Below are 9,896 nucleotides of genomic sequence, written 5' to 3'. Positions count from 1 at the left end.
TTCTTCTTCTTCATGAATTGATTAAATTCTTTCCTTAAACTTTTGCCACTGGCAAAACTTACTTCTCATTGGAAGTGATGCAATGTCTGCACATGATTTCATGTTGTGTGCAAAGAGTTGTGATAAATGTCTTGTTTGTGTGGAGACCAGCGACAAGCAGTATCTCTCATGGGTTGGTACCAGGGCTGACACTGTTCATCAACTTTGTTGGCAATAGGGAGAGGTGATATTGAGTGCAACCCCATCAAGTTTGGTGTCAACATCAAGCTGTGTGTTGCAGCTGACACACTGGAGGGAAGCAATGCCATCCAGAGGGACCTGGACATGCTTGAGACATGGATCCATGCAAACCTCACAGAGTTCAAGAAAGCAGAGTGTGAGGTCCTACACTTGGGTCATGGCAATCCCCAACACACCTACAGGCTGGGGCAGAGAAGTGACTGAGAGCTGCCCTGAGGAGAAAGACTTGGTGGTGATGATTGATAAAAAACTCAACATGAGCCAGCAGCACGCACCAAACACGTTCTGGGCTGCATCCAAAGGAGCATGGCCAGCAGGGTGAAGGAGGTGATTCTGCCCCTCTGCTGTGCTTTCATGGGACCCCACCTGGAGTGCTGGGTACAGTTCTACTGTCCCAACAAAAGGAGGACATGAAACTGTTGGAGCAAGTCCAGAGAAGGGCCAAGAAGTTGCTAAGAGGACTGGAGCACCTGCCCCAAGAATACAGGTTGAGAAAGTTAGAGCTGTTCAGCCTGGGAAAGAGAAAATTGTATAGAGAACTCCTAGCAACCTTCCAGTAACTGAAGAGGGCACAGAGGAAAGCTGGAGAGGGACTGTAGGATAGGACAAGGATATGTAGTGATAGAACAAGGAATAATGGGTACCATTATTCCCAATGGATACCATTATTTTCCCAAGAGGGAAAATTTTGTTTAGGCTTTAGGGAGAAATCCTCTACTATGAGGGAGACAAGACACTGGCATAGGTTTTATAGGGAGGTTGTGGATGCTGCATCCCTGGTGGTGTTCAAAGACAGGTTGATTTGGGCTCTGGAGAATCTGATCTAGGGGGAGGTGAACCTGCTCATGGCAGCAGGAGTTGGAACTAGATGATCTTTAAGGTTCGTTCCAACCCCTTAACATTCTATTATTCAATTTGTGGGAAGGCATGTGAAGATACTGATTGATTTCAGTGAACACTGTGCTTACAAATTATCTGACTCATACAGTATTTGTAAAAATTATCTGTACAGGTTGGAAGTTTTACAGTTTGAAAAAAATAATCCATTATAACCCTTTTGACCTGCAACTTGAAAAGCAATCTAAAACTTTTCAGTAATTTAAGACCCTAGATCACTAATTAAACTAAAAAGGCTTCTTCTGTGGCTTTATAAGGAAACATCAAATCCATCTAACTCAATTTACCAGATGACTTTTCAGTATGCAGCATTTTCTGACAGGTAATTGAAAAACACCTGTGGACACAAAACTGACAAAATAACTGTTGCTGCCTTCTGTGCCTTGATTTTAGGGTTGGCACAATGCTTATAACAATTGAAGATTACCCCTTCTTTACTGTTGATTCAACAGGTTCTGCTGACAGAAGGGAGTAGGAACTGGATAATCTTCAAGGTCCCTTCCAACTCAGAAGAGGACAGTCCAATTCAGCTGGAAGGGACCTACAATGTTCTTCTAGTCCTACTGTCTATGATATATATGGTGTAAATACATATATGATATATCTGTGATATGTGTATCATGCATAGAGTCAAGGATGGTTAGGTCTACAACCAGAGTCTGTTTGCTTCTGATAATAATTTTATAATTTCTCTTAGTCATTTTGGAGTCCTTTCATGAACTAATGACAGGGTTTGGGTGATACAACACCTTGGCCTCGCCCCGCTCCTCAAATACTCTGCAGAGCTGGCCTGGGGTCCTGTCATGTAGAACAGATGAGAGATTAGAGGCTCTTTATCTCAGGGATGGTTTAATTCTTAGGCTTCCATAAGGGCAGAGTGGGAGAGAAGGAGAGAAAAAGCAAAGGGGGCTCGGGTTTTTCAAGGGTCAGGAAAGGGGGAGGGGATAGTCTCGGTCTCTTTCCAATAAGAATTCAGGGGGTCAGCCCATCGGTCTTGCAGGGGTTACAGGGTTAAAGGGACATACCATTCTTAAAGCACCAGGGTACAGGGTTACAACATTTGGGCATCTCACAAAACTCAATAATTTTGCTCATTCACTAGCAATAGAAACACCTGCTACATTTATGGGGAATTTTCCCTGATTACCTGTGACTGTGTGGAGGATTTTATGGCATAAAATATATTTGGATATAACTGGTGAAAACTAGAGAAGTGTTTTGCTTGAACTCTTCTGCTGTTGCAGAAATGTTCAATTAACTTTTGCAGTTAATGTCAAGGTTTTTATTACATTCTTCAACTTCTCATGGTGTCTGGTGAAAATTCTTTATTTCCTTTGCTAGAGAGGTGGTGAATGATAATAAATAAGGGTGACCTGTAGAGTTTTTTCCTGCTCAGTGATAGACAAACAGGTCCCAAATTTTACTCTTTGAGAAATATTTTGGTTGATGACAGGCTTTAATTGTTTTGGTCTGCTTTTGTTTAACTGTCTGTTTACATTCTTGTTGTATAAAGTCTTTTCCCCATACTCTGCCTGATGCTCTGTCTGATGAAGACTGTTCCACTCACAAAAGGTAAATTTTTAGTCCTCTAATTCAAGAATAATTAGAGAATCCATAGGTTAAAGATCTAACATAAAGTAAATTGAAAGTCTTCACTCAGCTTTTAAATCAGATCTTCCCTTCTCTCTACCACAATGCACACCATATTCTCCCCAAACGCTGAGTTTGGGCTGATTTTTTATTCTGTAATTTTATAGGACCAGAGGTGCCTGGTTTTTACAGAAAAAAAGAAATCTATGTTTTCTGCCTACAAAGAAGACCCAACTTGAATATTTAAGACAGTCTCGGTTTAAATTAGGCGAAATAGTTAAAAGGAAGAGGACAGATGCATGGCTATGTAGACTCCCAGTCTGATAGTGTTTCAAGATACTGTTTCAAGACCTACTCTTTGAGGTCAGTATTAAAAAATTAATAATTAAAAAACTTTTCTCATAGCTACCTTAATTTCTTCATTAGATTTTTTGCCAAGGGCTCGTGTACAGTATATAGTCCAATGTTTACACAAGGGAAACACAAACTCAGAAAAAAATACAAGGTTTCATACTTGCTTGAATGTTTTCCTTCATTCACTAAGCTGACTTTACGATCTTAGATTTCTGAATACTCACTACAGAACATAATGAATTACAGGTGAGTTTCAAATGGCATGATGCCAGTAACTTAAAATGAGACGCTAAAGGACCCTTTTAATTGAATAAGAATCTTTGTAATTTTTTTGAAGTTTGGCATAGAAGAGACAAATGTCCCTTGCCACTGAAGGGAAGAACAAACAATCAATCAACAACAAAACCACCAAATCCTACAAAATAAAGAAAACCTGCAAAACCCATCAAAACCAATCCTGGTCAATTCGCCCTCTGGTAATATGTCCCTGAAAGAGAGATCAGAATTCATAATGTTTAATCAAGTTTAGGTTTAAATGGATTTTGTAACAGTAATATGCATTGTTTAAACAACATATGTAACTGTTGAGTGTTTAAATTGTTTGCTAATTAAATTCTATTTTTAGATGGCTAAATAAAATATATTTTAACATACTGCTTTTAGTTGGTATCTTAAATACTTTCAAACATAGGTAAGAATTGTATGGCAACCACTGCTGTAGAGTACATTTTAAATGTCTAAATAGTAATCAATATTATGAAATCAGGTATTGACTAAAATACTTTTATAATAAGTAAGTATTAGTTTGCTCTTTTCAAGTAGATATTTTCACTGTGGGATTAAAGAGCAAATATAAGGTCAAAAATCAGACTGTGACCTTTTAATACAGCTTTCTTCTTTTTATGAAAACACTAGGTTTAAATATGGCTGTATTGTATGGTAAGCATCAATTTTTAATTATTTTTAGGTCAAGATTGTAACATATGTGATTAGAACAATCCTCTGGCACACTGTTCTTGCTACAAGACCTTGTTACAGTGACAAAACATGGTGTCACTTTCGGCCAGCATTTCCAAAAGTTTTCAATAGTTTTCCAAATACCCTTTTGCCAACATCTTTAGTAAAACATCCATGGACTTTAACGGGAACTGTGTCTTGTCAGTAATGAGTATTGCTGGAGATTTCCACCAGAAATTGCCACTGCCTCTTTGGTTGTTCTGGCCACTGATTTTATCCACTGTTTATTGTTAATCCAGACTGACAGCATTTCAGCTGTCGCAGCCCTGATCTAAGCATACAAGCTTAGATCACTTTCTTTTTTCATGTTACTGAGGTTTTAGTTGTGTGAGTATTCTGACTGTGAACAGAGTCCACTTCTTTTTATATTAAACTAATAAAATTTTACCCATACACACACACACACACACACACACACACACACACATACACACAAGGATGAGTATGAGAATTACTTTGGGTATTTGTTGCTTTTCATTGGTTTGTCAGTAGTAAAATATCACATCACTAACTCATTTGGAAAGAAGAAAAGGATCAACCACAGTCTGTGGCAACAGGTAGGTTGCACCTTTAGATTTTATCAGATACTCAGGTGATACAGAAAGTACTCTAGCATTGTTTTCAATGGAAAAATTCAAATATGCTTTTAACAGAAGCATGCTTTTCCAAATCCTCCAATATAACTGAAATTAACAAGACCTGGATGTTTTGACAAGAAGTAAGTTAAAAAAGAGAATTATTTTTAAACCTTTTTTTCCCTATCGTGCAGCACATTGTGTAACTTTGGGATCTGTACTGAATTCTTGTAGGACCCACTGATTGCCTTGAATGCAATATGTCAATCACTTTTCATGCCATTGTCTGAGGATGTAGTTGGAGTTGCAGGACTCGTGAGGTGCATTAGACAGCTGGGAAATGCAGGGATGGCTACGGAAAAAGAGGTGGTAGTAATGGAACTGACTCCTGTAGCAGCAGTTTTATAGTTTTTTCAAGAAGAATAAAGGAAATATGATATCCTCCTTGAACTTTTAAAACATATTATGAATGTTAGGATGAAGATCCTATTGCTTTTACTGGTTTCAAACATTAGAGTGGTGACAATGTATAGATTTCCTTATATCCATGTTTTTCCTCCACATTGCTTAGTCCCTGATGTGAGTACCTTAGTACAGGATGCATCTGAGTCTAAACATGTATTGTCCATTATCTAATATTAAAATTAATGTGAATTTATTGTCCCCTATCTAGTTAAAGTACTTATGGCTTTGTTTTGGATCCACTCCACTATTTCAAATTCTGAACTTTTCATTTTAATGTGAGTGGTGCCTCCTGCCAAACATGAATACCCCAGGCAAGGTAATATATCTGCTGACTATGTTGCATTCATAAATTATGTGAAAGTACTTGAATTCACAATTTTTGCTTGAATGTCATAGTTTACCATCAGAAAAAGATAATCACACTGAAGTTAACCTTTGATACATCTAATGGCTTGCACCAGAATTAATTCTTTATCTCTTGCAATGGGCATTTCCATATCAATTTTTAACAAATTTGAGCAAATATGTGAGATTAGTTTGATGTAATCTCAGACAAAAATACAACAGACAATATCAATGTAATTTTCTGAAACTTTCCTGACAATGGAGTTAATGGAGCTGTGTTTTTTTAAAGAGGTCCTAATTCCATTATTTACAGGATAAAATTTATGGGATGATGTCTTGATTTTTCAGCTTCTATACCAAGCATAAACTGAGCAAATTAATTCAGTATATTCATGGTGTGCCACAGAGAAGCCAAGTTTTTATTTTTCCTCCTTACTTTCCATTGACACCTAAATAGAAATTGAAAGCAAGTTGTTATCTGTTAGGTGCTCAGATTTTTAAAGCTTTTTGAACTGTTGTGTATTTAAAGTTGTAAATACAATGCTTTCAGAAGTGGTTTGTAGCAAGGAAATAAAATATTTCATAAAGGCTTGTGCTTTGCACATTTGCATACTATATCTATCTTACCATTTTTCTTCAAAATATATTCTGAATTATTTACAAATGTTAAAAAAGTAATATAATCAGGTAATAATAAGTTTGGAATAACTTGATTTTATGCTTAAGGAGATACTTTCTGCTGGAATGATGTCTGTTAGTGAGTTCAGTGATTCATTTATGCTTCTGTGGTGTTTTGAGCTGAGCTCAGGCAGAAGAGTAGATACAGCATAATTCAATAAAAAAACCCTAATTTACTAAAGGCAATGTATTTATAAGTGCCTGAAGGATGTCATACTATGGAAAAAGTACTGTGACATATGTACAAACCAGTTATTGTCTACTACTTCATTTTTTTAGTGTAAGTGAAGAAGATCAAACTATTTTAAATGTAAGATATTATTTACAGATAGACAGTCTGAGGGACAACTATAGTTGCCTGTACTGTATCCACCAACCTTCCATTATTTTAGATATTTGCAGCATTTATGTGATGCTTTATTAGCTGTCAATTCCATGTTTGTTTTCACATTTTTAAGAATTAAAGGCATATTAGAATGTTTTGCTTCTGCACAGATAAGATTACTTGTGATTTAATTCAGTGGGATTAATGTTTTTTTAGTGACATGAATGGCTCAGTTATGTAACATGTGAGGCTGTGTCTTCTCGCGTTCAGGAATGTCTTCTAGCCTGTGTACTCTTGAAATATTACTATCATACTGTCTAAAGCATAAAGAGTTGCCTGCTGGGATATGGGTCATGAATTTGCATATTCTGTGTGCTTCAAACCTGATCTGTAAAGCTGAGCTTTTTCATCTTCTTTATTTCTGGAGGGATATTCTTCTAAGGATCACCTTCTGTGCTCTTCATGGGTGTGAGTAGGGATTTAAAAATTTTTTTTCAAAATTCATCCCATTAAAACTGCATCTGAATTCAAATAAACTGATTAAAATATTTGGCTGTTGCTTTAACTATCTGCTTATCACAAACAAGTTCCAATCCTGAAACAGTGTGATGTGTCCATGGGAGGTGAAATTCCTGAATATTTAGGTCCAAAGGATACTGACTGATACTGACTGTACAGAATTGACTTTTGTTGTTGTTGTTTTTGTTTCGGTTTGTTTTGGTTTGTTTACTTGTTGTATAATTTTTGGGGTTTTTTAAAGATTTGTTTTGGTTTTGTTTTGGGGTTTTTTGGTTGTTGTTGGGTTTTTTTATTTGTTTGTTTCTTTGTTTATTTTTCAGTTCAGTCTGAGTATGGTTATAACTGTCTAATGGCACATACCCAAACCTCGTCTTTCCATTCAGGCCTGAAAACCTTTCTCTAGAAAGAAAGAGATTAAACTTCACTTGTCCATGAAAGATGACTTTCTGGTGGCTGTAAAGGAATTGTGACTATAAAGAAAATTGGTGGAAAGAAATAATGACCTTAGCAACTATACTGGATGTAATCTAGTATAAGGGAAACTGTTTCTAGCAGTTCAATTATATCAGGGAAGAATACATTGAAAACCAATATCAACCTGTCATGGCTATCGACCTGATCTTGGCTAAGCAGTTGACACCTTCTTTGTGTCACTTGATTTGTGTGAGCTGAACTGCTTTGCATGGAGAATTGTTTTCTGTTAGTAGTAATTTTTACTTGCAGATTTGCTGGGCCCTAGACATTCAATGACTGATCTGCCCTGCAGAATGTTATTAAGGAAAGTAGTGTTGCATACTCATCTACATTTTTACAGGTTAATCCTGAAGCTATCACCTGATATACAGATGATGTAATACAGCTGGGGCAACAGGTTTAGAGAAAAAAATTCTGTTTTATGATTTTTTCTCTATCACTAGACTGTTAAATGACCTTCATTGTTTGTTTGATGGAATCTAAACCTGATTTTGATTTGGAAGATCTCAAAAAAGTCAGAAACTTGAACCACTTTAGCAAAATATATTTAAGAACAATGGGCTAAAACATCAACCTTCCAAAGGACAGTATCCCATCACCTCCGAACTGATACTCTAGAAAGAGAATATATGACTGCCTTATTTTATTTTAAAAACAGTAAGAGAATTTTTTGTTTAGTTAATATAGTTCTGTCTTTTAATACTTAAGATGGTATCACAGAATTCATACAGCACAAGGGAATCTCTACCTTACACAAATAATACAGAATGCAATCTAGTTTTTTTATGAGTGGAAGAAATGGGTCTAACAATTTATTTAAAAATCCTATTTTTTCCACTACATGAGTATGAGAGTTTATGAATGGGTTGTCTGCTAGCCCTAACACTTTAAATTATATTAGTGATTTTAAAATACTTTTATTGTGTACCATGTAAGAAAAACCCTTGGATCAAAGAATTAGAGAAAAAAGGTAGAGAGACTAAGCTTATTTGAGCTCTTTATAAGGGCAAAGAGCCAAAGGTTTATTAAAATAAAATTCAAATATACTGCTTTCCTTTTTTTTATGCAATAAAATCCACTTGCTAAGAAAATAATCTGCTATATTTTTCCTAATGTATATTTTTTGTTCCAAGGGGTTATGCCTGCACAAAGCTCTGCAAGGTGCAAATTAAGCCCAACTTCTTTTCCAAAGCAAGTATTTCTGGTTATTTTAGCAATAGCCTAAAAAATGAAGAACATAAAAATATGGTAATAACAAGGAGGAACAGTGTTAAATTATCACAACAACTTCAGAGTTGAAACCATGCCTTCCATAAAATTAGTGAAAGCTTGGATATGACGTGTAGTACCTTCTCTTTAAAGAGAAGGTATTTTGGAAATTGCGATGTGGGAGTTTGTCCTCTAGAGACTGATAGTACTGTACTGAATCACATCGTGGGTGTATTTAGATCTGAGTGCTACAGGCTAATTGTAATGTATTGAGCTGTAGGGTAGGTGTTTTCAGAAGCTACTTTAGTTCTGAAACATTTTAATTAAAATTTTGCAGTAGACCTCTTTCTTGAGAAAATTGTGAGGGTTATGGCAGTAGACTTATCCTTATTGTCAAGGGAGAAGTGACTGTCTTCTGCATTATATCTGAGGTATGGCAATGTTCTGTTTATGGTAGGAATCACTGTAACAAATCAGACTCCTGTCATGACTGAGACTATGGGTGGACTAAAGACTCTGGAGAAGATAAGGAAGTCTACTTCAGAAGATTAGACAATAACCTGATCAAATAAAAATGTCCCTCGAGTTTTTTATCTTTCCGTGGGATAGCTAAAAGTATAGATTGTTTATGAAGTAAAGTGATTCCTACTGTGAAATTCTATCAAGGACAAGAAAAAAAAAAAAAAAAGAAAGTAGATAATCCACAGGGTTCTGTTATAGCTTGTAATTTTTTTCCAAATCTGTTTTTGCATAGGTGATTGGACAAGGTACATTGTCATCAAATAGCAATATCTTGTGACTGTGAAGGGTAGCAATGTTCTCTAGGTCAGTGTGTTCTTCGGAGGAATATCCTGCATTCAGGGGCATCCAGGTATAAATTGTACCTGCATACAGCAGTTATAAATTATGGCTTGACTGAATACTTGACTACAAGGAAAAAAAATCTGACTTCTCAACATTTGCAGTTAAATTCAATTAAATTCACATTATTTTCTTAGTATTTCCTATTATTGTCTTCCTATATTGCCTTATCATTCTGTTTACCCCACATGTCCAAAAGCTCCAGCAGCTGTTATTTTGCAGCTGAGAATTACTTCCTTTGCCCTTCTTGAAACTTTGCTGTAAGAGGTGTAATTACATAAGGAAAAGGGGAATTCATATTTATGAGAGTTTGATTAAGGTTCTTACAGTTCTTTTGCTGCATTGCG

Source organism: Catharus ustulatus, unplaced genomic scaffold, assembly GCF_009819885.2.
Source record: "Catharus ustulatus isolate bCatUst1 unplaced genomic scaffold, bCatUst1.pri.v2 scaffold_101_arrow_ctg1, whole genome shotgun sequence".
NCBI classification, from domain to species: Eukaryota; Metazoa; Chordata; class Aves; order Passeriformes; family Turdidae; genus Catharus; species Catharus ustulatus.
The sequence above is the reverse complement of the archived record's forward strand: the minus strand, read 5'-3'. Positions refer to the sequence as shown.